A 16,508-nucleotide genomic window follows, 5' to 3' on the forward strand; every position below is an offset into this window, starting at 1 on the left:
CACAGGTAGTGAGGAGAGCTGAGGGATAGGATAAGAGGGAATAGGGTCCAGGGCACAGGTAGTGAGGAGTGCTGAGGGATGAGGGGGAATAGGGCCCAGGGCACAGGTAGTGAGGGGAGCAGGGGGATAAGATGAGAGGGAATGGGGTCCAGGGCACAGGTAGTGAGGAGAAATGAGGGATAAGAGGGAATGGGGTCCAGGGCACAGGTAGTGAGGAGAGCTGAGGGATGAGAGGGAATAGGGTCCAGGGCAAAGGTAGTGAGGAGAGCTGAGGAATAAGATGAGAGGGAATAGGGCCCAGGGCACAGGTAGTGAGGAGAGCTGAGGGATAAGAGGGAATAGGGTCCAGGGCACAGGTAGTAAGGAGAGCTGAGGGATGAGAGAGAATGGGGTCCAGGGCACAGGTAGTGAGGAGAGCTGAGGGATAAGATGAGAGAGAATAGGGTCCAGGGCACAGGTAGTGAGGAGAGCTGAGGGATAAGATGAGAGGGAATAGGGTCCAGGGCACAGGTAGTGAGGAGAGCTGGGGGATAACATGAGAGGGAATAGGGTCCAGGGCACAGGTAGTGAGGAGAGCTGAGGGATAAGATGAGAGGTAATAGGGTCCAGGGCACAGGAAGTGAGGAGAGCTGAGGGATGAGCGGGAATAGGGTCCAGGGCACAGGTAGTGAGGAGAGCTGAGGGATAACATCAGAGGGAATAGGGTCCAGGGCACAGGTAGTGAGGAGAGCTGAGGGATGAGAGGGAATAGGGCCCAGGGCACAGGTAGTGAGGAGAGCTGAGGGATAAGATGAGAGGGAATAGGGTCCAGGGTACAGGTAGTGAGGAGAGCTGAGGGATAAGAGGGAATAGGGTCCAGGGCACACGTAGTGAGGAGAGCTGAGGGTTAAGAGGGAATAGGGTCCAGGGCACAGGTAGTGAGGAGAGCTGAGGGATAAGAGGGAATAGGGTCCAGGGCACAGGTAGTGAGGAGAGCTGAGGGATAGGATAAGAGGGAATAGGGTCCAGGGCACAGGTAGTGAGGAGTGCTGAGGGATGAGGGGGAATAGGGCCCAGGGCACAGGTAGTGAGGGGAGCAGGGGGATAAGATGAGAGGGAATGGGGTCCAGGGCACAGGTAGTGAGGAGAACTGAGGGATAAGAGGGAATGGGGTCCAGGGCACAGGTAGTGAGGAGAGCTGAGGGATGAGAGGGAATAGGGTCCAGGGCAAAGGTAGTGAGGAGAGCTGAGGAATAAGATGAGAGGGAATAGGGCCCAGGGCACAGGTAGTGAGGAGAGCTGAGGGATAAGAGGGAATAGGGTCCAGGGCACAGGTAGTAAGGAGAGCTGAGGGATGAGAGGGAATAGGGTCCAGGGCACAGGTAGTGAGGAGAGCTGAGGGATGAGAGGGAATATGGTCTGGGGCACAGGTAGTGGGGAGAGCTGAGGGATAAGATGAGAGGGAATAGGGTCCAAGGCACAGGTAGTGAGGAGAGCTGAGGGTTTAGAGGGAATAGGGCCCAGGGCACAGGTAGTGAGGAGAGCTGAGGGATAAGAGGGAATAGGGTCCAGGGCACAGGTAGTGAGGAGAGCTGAGGGATGGGAGGGAATAGGGTCCAGGGCACAGGTAGTGAGGAGAGCTGAGGGATAAGATAAGAGGGAATAGGGTCCAGGGCACAGGTAGTGAGGAGAGCTGGGGGATGAGAGGGAATAGAGTCCAGGGCACAGGTAGTGAGGAGAGCTGAGGGATAAGATGAGAGGGAATAGGGTCCAGGGCACAGGTAGTGAGGAGAGCTGAGGGATAAGAGGGGAATAGGGTCCAGGGCACAGGTAGTGAGGAGAGCTGAGGGATAAGATGAGAGGGAATAGGGTCCTGGGCACAGGTAGTGAGGAGAGCGGAGGGATAAGATGAGAGGGAATAGGGTCCAGGGCACAGGTAGTGAGGAGAGCTGAGGGATAAGAGGGAATAGGGTCCAGGGCACAGGTAGTGAGGAGAGCTGAGGGATAAGATGAGAGGGAATAGGGTCCAGGGCAGAGGTAGTGAGGAGAGCTGAGGGATAAGATGAGAGAGAATAGGGCCCAGGGCACAGGTAGTGAGGAGAGCTGAGGGATTAGAGGGAATGGGGTCCAGGGCACAGGTAGTGAGGAGAGCTGAGGGATAAGATGAGAGGGAATAGGGTCCCGGACACAGGTAGTGAGGAGAGCTGAGGGATGAGAGGGAATAGGGTCCAGGGCACAGGTAGTGAGGAGAGCTGACGGATTAGAGGGAATGGGGTCCAGGGCACAGGTAGTGAGGAGAGCTGAGGGATAAGATGAGAAAGAATAGGGCCCAGGGCACAGGTAGAGAGGAGAGCTGAGGGATAAGATGAGAGAGAATAGGGCCCAGGGCACAGGTAGTGAGGAGAGCTGAGGGATTAGAGGGAATGGGGTCCAGGGCACAGGTAGTGAGGAGAGCTGAGGGATAAGATGAGAGGGAATAGGGCCCAGGACACAGGTAGTGAGGAGAGCTGAGGGATAAGATGAGAGGGAATAGGGTCCAGGGCACAGGTAGTGAGGAGAGCTGAGGGATGAGAGGGAATAGGGTCCAGGGCACAGGTAGTGAGGAGAGCTGAGGGATAAGAGGGAATAGGGCCCAGGGCACAGGTAGTGAGGAGAGCTGAGGGATTAGAGGGAATGGGGTCCAGGGCACAGGTAGTGAGGAGAGCTGAGGGATTAGAGGGAATGGGGTCCGGGGCACAGGTAGTGAGGAGAGCTGAGGGATAAGATGAGAGGGAATAGGGTCCAGGGCACAGGTAGTGAGGAGAGCTGAGGGATGAGAGGGAATAGGGTCCAGGGCACAGGTAGTGAGGAGAGCTGAGGGATGAGAGGGAATAGGGTCCAGGGCACAGGTAGTGAGGAGAGCTGAGGGATAAGATCAGAGGGAATAGGGTCCAGGGCACAGGTAGTGAGGAGAGCTGAGGGATGAGAGAGAATGGGGTCCAGGGCACAGGTAGTGAGGAGAGCTGAGGGATAAGATGAGAGGGAATAGGGTCCAGGGCACAGGTAGTGAGGAGAGCTGAGGGATAAGATGAGAGGGAATAGGGTCCAGGGCACAGGTAGTGAGGAGAGCTGGGGGATAACATGAGAGGGAATAGGGTCCAGGGCACAGGTAGTGAGGAGAGCTGAGGGATAAGATGAGAGGGAATAGGGTCCAGGGCACAGGAAGTGAGGAGAGCTGAGGGATGAGCGGGAATAGGGTCCAGGGCACAGGTAGTGAGGAGAGCTGAGGGATAAGATCAGAGGGAATAGGGTCCAGGGCACAGGTAGTGAGGGGAGCTGAGGGATGAGAGGGAATTGGGCCCAGGGCACAGGTAGTGAGGAGAGCTGAGGGATAAGATGAGAGGGAATAGGGTCCAGGGTACAGGTAGTGAGGAGAGCTGAGGGATAAGAGGGAATAGGGTCCAGGGCACAGGTAGTGAGGAGAGCTGAGGGATAAGAGGGAATAGGGTCCAGGGCACAGGTAGTGAGGAGAGCTGAGGGATAAGAGGGAATAGGGTCCAGGGCACAGGTAGTGAGGAGAGCTGAGGGATAGGATAAGAGGGAATAGGGTCCAGGGCACCGGTAGTGAGGGGAGCAGGGGGATAAGATGAGAGGGAATGGGGTCCAGGGCACAGGTAGTGAGGAAAACTGAGGGATAAGAGGGAATGGGGTCCAGGGCACAGGTAGTGAGGAGAGCTGAGGGATGAGAGTGAATAGGGTCCAGGGCAAAGGTAGTGAGGAGAGCTGAGGAATAAGATGAGAGGGAATAGGGTCCAGGGCACAGGTAGTGAGGAGAGCTGAGGGATAAGAGGGAATGGGGTCCAGGGCACAGGTAGTAAGGAGAGCTGAGGGATGAGAGGGAATAGGGTCCAGGGCACAGGTAGTGAGGAGAGCTGAGGGATAAGAGGGAATGGGGTCCAGGGCACAGGTAGTGAGGAGAGCTGAGGGATAAGATCAGAGGGAATAGGGTCCAGGGCACAGGTAGTGAGGAGAGCTGAGGGTTTAGAGGGAATAGGGTCCAGGGCACAGGTAGTGAGGAGAGCTGAGGGTTTAGAGGGAATAGGGCCCAGGGCACAGGTAGTGAGGAGAGCTGAGGGATAAGAGGGAATAGGGACCAGGGCACAGGTAGTGAGGAGAGCTGAGGGATGGGAGGGAATAGGGTCCAGGGCACAGGTAGTGAGGAGAGCTGAGGGATAAGATAAGAGGGAATAGGGTCCAGGGCACAGGTAGTGAGGAGAGCTGAGGGATTAGAGGGAATAGGGTCCAGGGCAAAGGTAGTGAGGAGAGCTGAGGGATAAGAGGGAATAGGGTCCAGGGCACAGGTAGTGAGGAGAGCTGAGGGATGAAAGGGAAAAGGGTCCCGGACACAGGTAGTGAGGAGAGCTGAGGGATAAGATGAGAGGGAATAGGGTCCAGGGCACAGGTAGTGAGGAGAGCTGAGGGATAAGAGGGAATAGGGTCCAGGGCACAGGTAGTGAGGAGAGCTGAAGGATAAGATGAGAGGGAATAGGGTCCAGAGCACAGGTAGTGAGGAGAGCTGAGGGATAAGAGGGAATAGGGTCCAGGGCACAGGTAGTGAGGAGAGCTGAGGGATAAGATGAGAGGGAATAGGGTCCAGGGCACAGGTAGTGAGGAGAGCTGAGGGATAAGAGGGAATAGGGTCCAGGGCACAGGTAGTGAGGAGAGCTGAAGGATAAGATGAGAGGGAATAGGGTCCAGAGCACAGGTAGTGAGGAGAGCTGAGGGATAAGAGGGAATAGGGTCCAGGGCACAGGTAGTGAGGAGAGCTGAGGGATAAGATGAGAGGGAATAGGGTACAGGGCACAGGCAGTGAGGAGAGCTGAGGGATAAGAGGGAATAGGGTCCAGGGCACAGGTAGTGAGGGGAGCTGAGGAATTAGAGGAAATAGGATCCAGGGCACAGGTAGTGAGGAGAGCTGAGGGATAAGAGGGAATAGGGTCCAGGGCACAGGTAGTGAGGAGAGCTGAGGGATGAGAGGGAATAGAGTCCAGGGCACAGGTAGTGAGGAGAGCTGAGGGATAAGAGGGAATGGGGTCCAGGGTACAGGTAGTGAGGAGAGCTGAGGGATAAGAGGGAATAGGGTCCAGGGCACAGGTAGTGAGGAGAGCTGAGGGATAAGATGAGAGGGAATAGGGTCCAGGGCACAGGTAGTGAGGAGAGCTGAGGGATAAGATGAGAGGGAATAGGGTCCAGGGCACAGGTAGTGCGGAGAGCTGGGAGATAAGATAAGAAGTAATAGGGTCCCGGACACAGGTAGTGAGGAGGGCTGAGGGATTAGACTGAATAGGGTCCCGGGCACAGGTAGTGAGGAGAGCTGAGGGATAAGATGAGAGGGAATAGGGTCCAGAGCACAGGTAGTGAGGAGAGCTGAGGGATAAGAGGGAATAGGGTCCAGGGCACAGGTAGTGAGGAGGGCTGAGGGATAAGATGAGAGGGAATAGGGTTCAGGGCACAGGTAGTGAGGAGAGCTGAGGGATAAGATGAGAGGGAATAGGGCCCAGGGCACAGGTAGTGAGGAGTGCTGAGGGATAAGATGAGAGGGAATAGGGTCAAGGGTACAGGTAGTGAGGGGAGCTGAGGGATTAGAGGAAATAGGGTCCAGGGCACCGGTAGTGAGGATAGCTGAAGGATAAGATAGGAGGGAATAGGGTCCAGGGCACAGGTAGTGAGGAGAGCTGAGGGATAAGATGAGAGGGAATAGGGTCCAGGGTACAGGTAGTGAGGAGAGCTGAGGGATGAGAGGGAATAGGGTCCAGGGTAGTGTTGGGCGAACATCTAGATGTTCGTGTTCGGGCCGAACAGGCCGAACATGGCCGCGATGTTCGGGTGTTCGACCCGAACTCCGAACATAATGGAAGTCAATGGGGACCCGAACTTTTGTGGTTTGTAAAGCCTCCTTACATGCTACATACCCCAAATTTACAGGGTATGTGCACCTTGGGAGTGGGTACAAGAGGAAAAAAAATTTAGCAAAAAGAGCTTATAGTTTTTGAGAAAATCGATTTTAAAGTTTCAAAGGGAAAACTGTCTTTTAAATGTGGGAAATGTCTGTTTTCTTTGCACAGGTAACATGCTTTTTGTCGGCATGCAGTCATAAATGTAATACATATAAGAGGTTCCAGGAAAAGGGACCGGTAATGCTAACCCAGCAGCAGCACACGTGATGGAACAGGAGGAGGGTGGCGCAGGAGGAGAAGGCCACGCTTTGAGACACAACAACCCAGGCCTTGCATGAGGACAAGAAGCGTGCGGATAGCATGCTTTGTACCACCATGCAGTCATAAATGTAATAAAGATAAGTGGTTCAATAAACAGGGACCACGCGGCAACGCTAACCCAGCAGCAGCACACGTGATGGAACAGGAGGAGGCGCAGGAGGAGAAGGCCACGCTTTGTGAGACACACAACAACCCAGGCCTTGCATGAGGACAAAAAGCGTGCGGATAGCATGCTTTGTACCGCCATGCAGTCATAAATGTAATAAAGATAAGAGGTTCCATAAACAGGGACCGGCAACGCTAACCCAGCAGCAGCCGCAGCACACATGATGGAACAGGAGGAGGTGCAGGAGGAGAAGGCCACGCTTTGTGAGACACAACAACCCAGGCCTTGCATGAGGACAAAAAGCGTGCGGATAGCATGCTTTGTACCGCCATGTAGTCATAAATGTAATAAAGATAAGAGGTTCAATAAACAGGGACCACGCGGCAACGCTAACCCAGCAGCAGCAGCAGCACACGTGATGGAACAGGAGGAGGCGCAGGAGGAGAAGGCCACGCTTTGTGAGACACAACAACCCAGGCCTTGCATGAGGACAAAAAGCGTGCGGATATAGCAGCAATGCTTTTTGCCGCCATGCAGTCATAAATGTAATACAGATGAGAGGTTCAATAAACAGGGACCGGAAACGCTAAACCATCCCAGATGTTCATCGGTCATGTTACTTGGTTGGGGTCCTGGAGTGTTGCGTAGTCGTTTCCAATCCAGGATTGATTCATTTTAATTTGAGTCAGACGGTCTGCATTTTCTGTGGAGAGGCGGATACGCCGATCTGTGATGATGCCTCCGGCAGCACTGAAACAGCGTTCCGACATAACGCTGGCTGCCGGGCAAGCCAGCACCTCTATTGCGTACATTGCCAGTTCGTGCCAGGTGTCTAGCTTCATGCCCGGTTTCAGGTCCAGCGGTGCCAGCCACAAATCCGTCTGTTCCTTTATTCCCCTCCAAATTTCCTCCCCTGTGTGCTGCTTATCCCCAAGGCAGATCAGCTTCAGCAACGCTTGCTGACGCATGCCAACAGCTGTGCTGCACTGCTTCCACGATCCTACTGCTGCTGGTGCTGGGTTAGCATTTCCGGATGAGGTACAGCTTTGAGATGCGTTGGAGGAGAAGGAGTCAGAGAGGTAGGTGCTGCTGTTGTTATCCAGCTGTTTGCGGCGTGGGCAACACCCGCGCCGTAGCAGGTGAGGAATCGCTGCCAGGCTCCACAAGGTTCACCCAGTGCGCGGTAAGGGAGATGTATCGACCCTGGCTGAACGCACTCGTCCAGGTGTCAGTGGTGAGGTGAACCTTGCAGGCAACGGCATTCTTCAAGCTTCGGGTTATTTAGCTGACCACGTGCTCATGCAACTCAGGCACTGCAGAGCGCGCAAAGTGGTAGCGGCTGGGAACCACGTAACGTGGGATGGCCACTGACATCATGCCCTTGAAGCTGTTTGTCTCCACCACTCGATATGGCAGCATTTCGCAGGCCAGAAGCTTGGCTATGCTGGCTGGCTGTTACTGCCACGGCCCGGGGGTCATTTGCTGGCAATTTCCTCTTGTGCTCAAACATCTCAGAGACAGACAACTCAACCGTAGCGCTGCACACCGAAGGGCTGTTGGTTGTTGTGTTTGATGAACACTGGGAGACCTCAAGAGCACTAGTCCGGAAAGTGACAGTGTCAGCATCGTCTGATGTTTGTGAATGTTGTGAACCACGCAATGGCTGGGCTACTGCTGCTGCTGAGGCGGGTCTGGTGGTGAGTCTGGTGAACCCAAGGGAGGCAGTGTTGCTGGTGGTACCCTGTCCTGCCGCGTTTGCCCACAGCGTGGGATGTTTGGATAGAATGTGGCGGCTCATGCTGGTGGTGAAGAGGTTGTTAATACTTTTCCCCCTGCTCAGGCGGGTCTTGCACACCTTGCAAATCGCCATGGTAACATCCTCAGTGCAGTCTTCAAAGAAAGCCCAGACTTTAACTGGCTGAGGACTCGGACCTCGTGCGTGATGTGCTGGTGCTGCTTAACCCACTGCTGGACGCTTGAGAGGTCATCCAAGTAATTATCTGGTCCTGTTCTTTTGGATCTGTGAGGGTTGTTGTCCTGGACAACATGGGCAGTATTGAGTGGGTTTTCTTGGGTGCTCCCCTGTGGCCTGTACGTGAACCGTCAGGGGAAACACCTCTTCCCTTGCCCCTCCCTCTTTCACCGGATTTCTTCCTCATTTCACTTATCCTTAAAGTACACGCTGACTGGCAGCAGTACAGTGGCAGTACAGAAATGCTATACAGTGGTGGGTGAGCGGTGTACCACTATTGTCAGCAGTGACACAGAGCACAATGCTATACAGTGGCGGGTGAGCGGTGTACTACTGTTCCCAGCAGACACAGAGTGGAAGTAAACACAATGCTATATAGTGTGGCTGAGCCGTGTACACAGAGTGGCATTAAACACAATGCTATATAGTCTGCTATATAGTCACCCCGAACAGGGTGATGTTCTGCAGAACCCGAACAGTGGCAAACACTGTTCGCCCAACACTACTGGGAGGGAACGCAGATTTTAGTACCTAAACACACGATACAACATGTTTTCCGGGGTCGGACTCTGAGGCACATACAGATGGTCCCGATCATCATCCTCATCATACAACTCTTCTCCTGAGTCTGACCCACCCACCACCTCTGCCACCCCAACATCCCCAGACACAGACCCCTCATCGTCCTCAACATTAACTTGGGATGCTGGCCTGAGCCAGACCTCCTCCTCCACATCAGGCCCCATCATCTCCTCAATGGCAGCCCTCATTAATCGCTCTGGCGACGGACTGATGGACACAACGTTCTCCTCCGGGGAGGGCTGCTGCTGACCACTGGCTGCTGGGGTGGATGTTATAGCTTGCGTGGGGCGTTGGCTGTTGCTGTTGTTGGGAGTGCTGCTCACAGCGGAGGTCTCTGGGGAACTCATGTTGAGCTCATATAGTGGTTGACGGTGAGTGGAGTATTACTGATCCCAGCAATATACACACTGACTGGCAGAGTACGCAATGCTATATAGTGTGGCTGAGCGGTGTACACAGAGTGGCAGTAAACACAATGCTATATAGTCTGGCTGAGCGAGCGGTGTACTACTGTTCCCAGCAGAATCAGAGTGGCAGTAAACAATGGTATATAGTCTGGCTGAGCGGTGTACACAGAGTGTCAGTAAACAATGGTATATAGTCTGGCTGAGCGGTGTACACACAATGCTATATAGTCTGCTATATAGTGTCAGTAAACAATGGTATATAGTCTGGCTGAGCGAGCGGTGTACTACTGTTCCCAGCAGAATCAGAGTGGCAGTAAACAATGGTATATAGTCTGGCTGAGCGGTGTACACAGAGTGTCAGTAAACAATGGTATATAGTCTGGCTGAGCGGTGTACACACAATGCTATATAGTCTGCTATATAGTGTCAGTAAACAATGGTATATAGTCTGGCTGAGCGAGCGGTGTACTACTGTTCCCAGCAGAATCAGAGTGGCAGTAAACAATGGTATATAGTCTGGCTGAGCGGTGTACACAGAGTGTCAGTAAACAATGGTATATAGTCTGGCTGAGCGGTGTACACACAATGCTATATAGTCTGCTATATAGTGTCAGTAAACAATGGTATATAGTCTGGCTGAGCGAGCGGTGTACTACTGTTCCCAGCAGAATCAGAGTGGCAGTAAACAATGGTATATAGTCTGGCTGAGCGGTGTACACAGAGTGTCAGTAAACAATGGTATATAGTCTGGCTGAGCGGTGTACACACAATGCTATATAGTCTGCTATATAGTGTCAGTAAACAATGGTATATAGTCTGGCTGAGCGAGCGGTGTACTACTGTTCCCAGCAGAATCAGAGTGGCAGTAAACAATGGTATATAGTCTGGCTGAGCGGTGTACACAGAGTGTCAGTAAACAATGGTATATAGTCTGGCTGAGCGGTGTACACAGAGTGTCAGTAAACAATGGTATATAGTCTGGCTGAGCGGTGTACACAGAGTGGCAGTAAACACAATGCTATATAGTCTGGCTGAGCGAGCGGTGTACTACTGTTCCCAGCAGAATCAGAGTGGCAGTAAACAATGGTATATAGTCTGGCTGAGCGGTGTACACAGAGTGTCAGTAAACAATGGTATATAGTCTGGCTGAGCGGTGTACACAGAGTGTCAGTAAACAATGGTATATAGTCTGGCTGAGCGGTGTACACAGAGTGGCAGTAAACACAATGCTATATAGTCTGGCTGAGCGAGCGGTGTACTACTGTTCCCAGCAGAATCAGAGTGGCAGTAAACAATGGTATATAGTCTGGCTGAGCGGTGTACACAGAGTGTCAGTAAACAATGGTATATAGTCTGGCTGAGCGGTGTACACAGAGTGGCAGTAAACACAATGCTATATACTCTGGCTGAGCGAGCGGTGTACTACTGTTCCCAGCAGACACAGAACAGTAAACAGAATGCTATATAGTGTGGCTGAGCGAGCGGTGTACCACTATTCCCAGCAGACACAGAACAGTAAACAGAATGCTATATAGTGTGGCTGAGCGAGCGGTGTACCACTATTCCCAGCAGACACAGAACAGTAAACAGAATGCTATATAGTGTGGCTGAGCGAGCGGTGTACCACTATTCCCAGCAGACACAGAACAGTAAACAGAATGCTATATAGTGTGGCTGAGCGAGCGGTGTACCACTATTCCCAGCAGACACAGAACAGTGAACAGAATGCTATATAGTGTGGCTGAGCGAGCGGTGTACCACTATTCCCAGCAGACACAGAACAGTGAACAGAATGCTATATAGTGTGGCTGAGCGAGCGGTGTACCACTATTCCCAGCAGACACAGAACAGTAAACAGAATGCTATATAGTGTGGCTGAGCGAGCGGTGTACCACTATTCCCAGCAGACACAGAACAGTAAACAGAATGCTATATAGTGTGGCTGAGCGAGCGGTGTACCACTATTCCCAGCAGACACAGAACAGTGAACAGAATGCTATATAGTGTGGCTGAGCGAGCGGTGTACCACTATTCCCAGCAGACACAGAGTGGCAGTAAACAGAATGCTATATAGTGTGGCTGAGCGAGCGGTGTACCACTATTCCCAGCAGACACAGAACAGTGAACAGAATGCTATATAGTGTGGCTGAGCGAGCGGTGTACCACTATTCCCAGCAGACACAGAACAGTGAACAGAATGCTATATAGTGTGGCTGAGCGAGCGGTGTACCACTATTCCCAGCAGACACAGAACAGTGAACAGAATGCTATATAGTGTGGCTGAGCGAGCGGTGTACCACTATTCCCAGCAGACACAGAGTGGCAGTAAACAGAATGCTATATAGTGTGGCTGAGCGAGGTACACAGAGTGGCAGTAAACAGAATGCTATATAGTGTGGCTGAGCAAGCGGTGTACTACTATTCCCAGCAGACACAGAGTGGCAGTAAACAGAATGCTATATAGTGTGGCTGAGCGAGGTACACAGAGTGGCAGTAAACAGAATGCTATATAGTGTGGCTGAGCAAGCGGTGTACTACTGTTCCCAGCAGTGACACAATGACAGGGGGGACCCTGGCTAGCGTGGCTGGAGCGCGAACTACCCTGCCTGCCTACCCAAAGCTAAACCCACAGACAAATGGCGGAGATATGACGTGGTTCGGGTATTTATTTACCCGAACCACGTGACCGTTCGGCCAATCAGAGCGCGTTCGGGTCCGAACCACGTGACCCGTTCGGCCAATCACAGCGCTAGCCGAACGTTCGGGGAACGTTCGGCCATGCGCTCTTAGTTCGGCCATATGGCCGAACGGTTTGGCCGAGCACCGTCAGGTGTTCGGCCGAACTCGAACATCACCCGAACAGGGTGATGTTCTGCAGAACCCGAACAGTGGCGAACACTGTTCGCCCAACACTAGTCCAGGGCACCGGTAGTGAGGATAGCTGAAGGATAAGATGAGAGGGAATAGGGTCCAGGGCACAGGTAGTGAGGTGAGCTGAGGGATAAGATGAGAGGGAATAGGGTCCAGGGCACAGGTAGTGAGGAGAGCTGAGGGATAAGATGAGAGGGAATAGGGTCCAGGGCACAGGTAGTGAGGAGAGCTGAGGGATAAGATGAGAGGGAATAGGGTCCAGGGCACAGGTAGTGAGGAGAGCTGAAGGATAAGATGAGAGGGAATAGGGTCCAGAGCACAGGTAGTGAGGAGAGCTGAGGCATAAGAGGGAATAGGGTCCAGGGCACAGGTAGTGAGGAGAGCTGAGGGATAAGATGAGAGGAAATAGGGTCCAGGGCACAGGTAGTAAGGAGAGCTGAGGGATAAGAGGGAATAGGGTCCAGGGCACAGGTAGTGAGTAGAGCTGAGGGATAAGATGAGAGGGAATAGGGTCCAGGGTACAGGTAGTGAGGAGAGCTGAGGGAAAAGATGAGAGGGAATAGGGTCCAGGGCACAGGTAGTGAGGAGAGCTGAGGGATGAAAGGGAATAGGGTCCAGGGCACAGGTAGTGAGGAGAGCTGAGGGATAAGATGAGAGGGAATAGGGTCCAGGACACAGGTAGTGAGGAGAGCTGAGGGATAAGATGAGAGGGAATGGGGTCCAGGGCACAGGTAGTGAGGAGAGCTGAGGGTTTAGAGGGAATAGGGTACAGGGCACAGGCAGTGAGGAGAGCTGAGGGATAAGAGGGAATGGGGTCCAGGGCACAGGTAGTGAGGAGAGCTGAGGGATAAGAGGGAATAGGGTCCAGGGCACAGGTAGTGAGGGGAGCTGAGGAATTAGAGGAAATAGGATCCAGGGCACAGGTAGTGAGGAGAGCTGAGGGATAAGAGGGAATAGGGTCCAGGGCACAGGTAGTGAGGAGAGCTGAGGGATGAGAGGGCATAGAGTCCAGGGCACAGGTAGTGAGGAGAGCTGAGGGATAAGATGAGAGGGAATAGGGTCCAGGGCACAGGTAGTGAGGAGAGCTGAGGGATGAGAGGGAATAGGGTCCAGGGCACAGGTAGTGAGGAGAGCTGAGGGATAAGATAAGAGGGAATAGAGTCCAGGGCACAGGTAGTGAGGAGAGCTGAGGGATAAGATGAGAGGGAATAGGGTCCAGGGTACAGGTAGTGAGGAGAGCTGAGGGATAAGAGGGAATAGGGTCCAGGGCACAGGTAGTGAGGAGAGCTGAGGGATAAGATGAGAGGGAATAGGGTCCAGGGCACAGGTAGTGCGGAGAGCTGGGGGATAAGATAAGAAGTAATAGGGCCCCGGACACAGGTAGTGAGGAGGGCTGAGGGATTAGACGGAATAGGGTCCCGGGCACAGGCAGTGAGGAGAGCTGAGGGATAAGATGAGAGGGAATAGGGTCCAGAGCACAGGTAGTGAGGAGAGCTGAGGGATAAGAGGGAATAGGGTCCAGGGCACAGGTAGTGAGGGGAGCTGAGGGATTAGAGGAAATAGGGTCCAGGGCACAGGTAGTGAGGAGAGCTGAGGGATAAGATGAGAGGGAATAGGGTCCAGAGGACAGGTAGTGAGGAGAGCTGAGGGATAAGAGGGAATAGGGTCCAGGGCACAGGTAGTGAGGAGAGCTGAGGGATAAGATGAGAGGGAATAGGGTCCAGGGCACAGGTAGTGAGGAGAGCTGAGGGATAAGAGGGAATAGGGTCTAGGGCACAGGTAGTGAGGAGAGCTGAGGGATAAGAGGGAATGGGGTCCAGGGCAGAGGTGGTGAGGACAGCTGAGGGATAAGAGGGAATAGGGTCCAGGGCACCGGTAGTGAGGAGAGCTGAGGGATAAGATGAGAGGGAATAGGGTCCAGGGCACAGGTAGTGAGGAGAGCTGAGGGGTGAGAGGGAATAGGGTCCAGGGCACAGGTAGTGAGTAGAGCTGAGGGATAAGATGAGAGGGAATAGGGCCCAGGGCACAGGTAGTGAGGAGGGCTGAGGGATTAGAGGGAATAGGGTCCAGGGCACAGGTAGTGAGGAGAGCTGAGGGATAAGATGAGAGGGAATAGGGTCCAGGGCACAGGTAGTGAGGAGAGCTGAGGGATAAGATGAGAGGGAATAGGGCCCAGGGCACAGGTAGTGAGGAGAGCTGAGGGATAAGATGAGAGGGAATAGGGTCCAGGGCACAGGTAGTGAGGAGAGCTGAGGGATGAGAGGGAATAGGGTCCAGGGCACAGGTAGTGAGGAGAGCTGAGGGATAAGATGAGAGGGAATAGGGCCCAGGGCACAGGTAGTGAGGAGAGCTGAGGGATAAGATGAGAGGGAATAGGGTCCAGGGCACAGGTAGTGAGGAGAGCTGAGGGATGAGAGGGAATAGGGTCCAGGGCACAGGTAGTGAGAAGAGCTGAGGGATAAGATAAGAGGGAATAGGGTCCAGGGCACAGGTAGTGAGGAGAGCTGAGGGATGAGAGGGAATAGGGTCCAGGGCACAGGTAGTGAGGAGAGCTGAGGGATAAGATCAGAGGGAATAGGGTCCAGGGCACAGGTAGTGAGGAGAGCTGAGGGATAAGATGAGAGGGAATAGGGTCTAGGGCACAGGTAGTGAGGAGAGCTGAGGGGTTAGAGGGAATAGGGCCCAGGGCACAGGTAGTGAGGAGAGCTGAGGGTTTAGAGGGAATAGAGTCCAGGGCACAGGTAGTGAGGAGAGCTGAGGGATAGGATGAGAGGGAATAGGATCCGGGGCACAGGTAGTGAGGAGAGCTGAGTGATAAGAGGGAATAGGGTCCAGGGCACAGGTAGTGAGGAGAGCTGAGGGATAAGAGGGAATATGGTCCAGGGCACAGGTAGTGAGGAGAGCTGAGGGATAAGATGAGAGGGAATAGGGTCCAGGGCACAGGTAGTGAGGAGAGCTGAGGGATAAGATGAGAGGGAATAGGGTCCAGGGCACAGGTAGTGAGGAGAGCTGAGGGATAAGATGAGAGGGAATAGGGTCCAGGGCACAGGTAGTGAGGAGAGCTGAGGGATAAGATGAGAGGGAATAGGGTCCAGGGCACAGGTAGTGAGGAGAGCTGAGTGATAAGAGGGAATAGGGTCCAGGGCACAGGTAGTGAGGAGAGCTGAGGGATGAGAGGGAATGGGGTCCTGGGCACAGGTAGTGAGGAGAGCTGAGGGATAAGATGAGAAGGAATAGGGTCCAGGGCACAGGTAGTGAGGAGAGCTGAGGGATGAGAGGGAAAAGGGTACAGGGCACAGGTAGTGAGATGATCTTTAGAGATCAGTGTAGAAAGGCGCTGTTTCTCTAAAGCCGTTAGAAAGGGGAAGTCAGAGTGAGTCCTCAGAAAGGGGAAGTCAGAGTGACTGGCCAGATGGAGGGGGGGAGGGGGAGTTTCTAGTGGGTGAGGAAACAGGCAGAGGAGTTTCTTGCTTACTAGTGAGGTTTCATAAAGCATTGATTCTGCCCTGGATTGGAGAGACAGCTGGGAGGAGAGCATTGCATGCATATAGGCCTGGCATTGAGTGTATCCCTGATACCCAGAGGGATTGTGAGAGGCGAGGGGAGCCCATTTATTGCCCCACAGGCTTGATCACACTACTGACCAGAGTCACAGGACCAGAGTCACATGACCACATCACTGAGGATGGAGGAGGACCAGAGTCACATGACCACATCACTGAGGATGGAGGAGGACCAGAGTCACATGACCGAGAGGATATTCAACCTCACCCTGGAGATCATCTGCCTGCTGACTGAAGAGGTGAGGAGGGTTCTGGGAGGTCACATGATGTAACATATATCTTAATAAACTATACACCTGACTGGAGAGGTGAGGAGTATTCTGGAAGGTCATGTGACATTATTGTTGGTCTCTCTATACAGAGTTTTCCTCCAGTGAAGTCTGGTGATCATGTGACCATCACTGTTCCCCCACTTCACTTCCTGATATCTGAGAGACACAACAAGCAGAAGATTCTGGAAGTCACCAGGAAGATGATTGAGCTTCTGACAGGAGAGGTGAGCGGTGCTGGGAATTATGGGACATTATCCAATAACAGCAAGGGGTGTGTCTGGGTGGTGACTGTTTCATTTTTGTGTCAGATTCCTATAAGGTATCAGGATTTCAACATCTATTTCTCTATGGAGGAGTGGCAGTATATAGAAGAGCACCAGGACCTCTACAAGGACACCATGATGGAGAATCAGCTGCCCCCCACTTCACCGGGTAAGAGGAGACTTTCATTTATAACAAAGCAGAGAGCAGTACTTGGGGTCCACCTAGATCCCCCATT

General features: G+C 53.2%; 1 pseudogene; it reads left to right on the forward strand.

Moving 5' to 3' along the window:
- Positions 1–15,744: 15,744 nt before the first annotated feature.
- The window catches only part of LOC137535541 (zinc finger protein 585A-like), a 235,646-nt pseudogene continuing 234,882 nt past the window's right edge, over positions 15,745–16,508 (forward strand).

The sequence above is a fragment of the Hyperolius riggenbachi genome, chromosome 10, assembly GCF_040937935.1.
Source record: "Hyperolius riggenbachi isolate aHypRig1 chromosome 10, aHypRig1.pri, whole genome shotgun sequence".
Classification (NCBI taxonomy): domain Eukaryota; kingdom Metazoa; phylum Chordata; class Amphibia; order Anura; family Hyperoliidae; genus Hyperolius; species Hyperolius riggenbachi.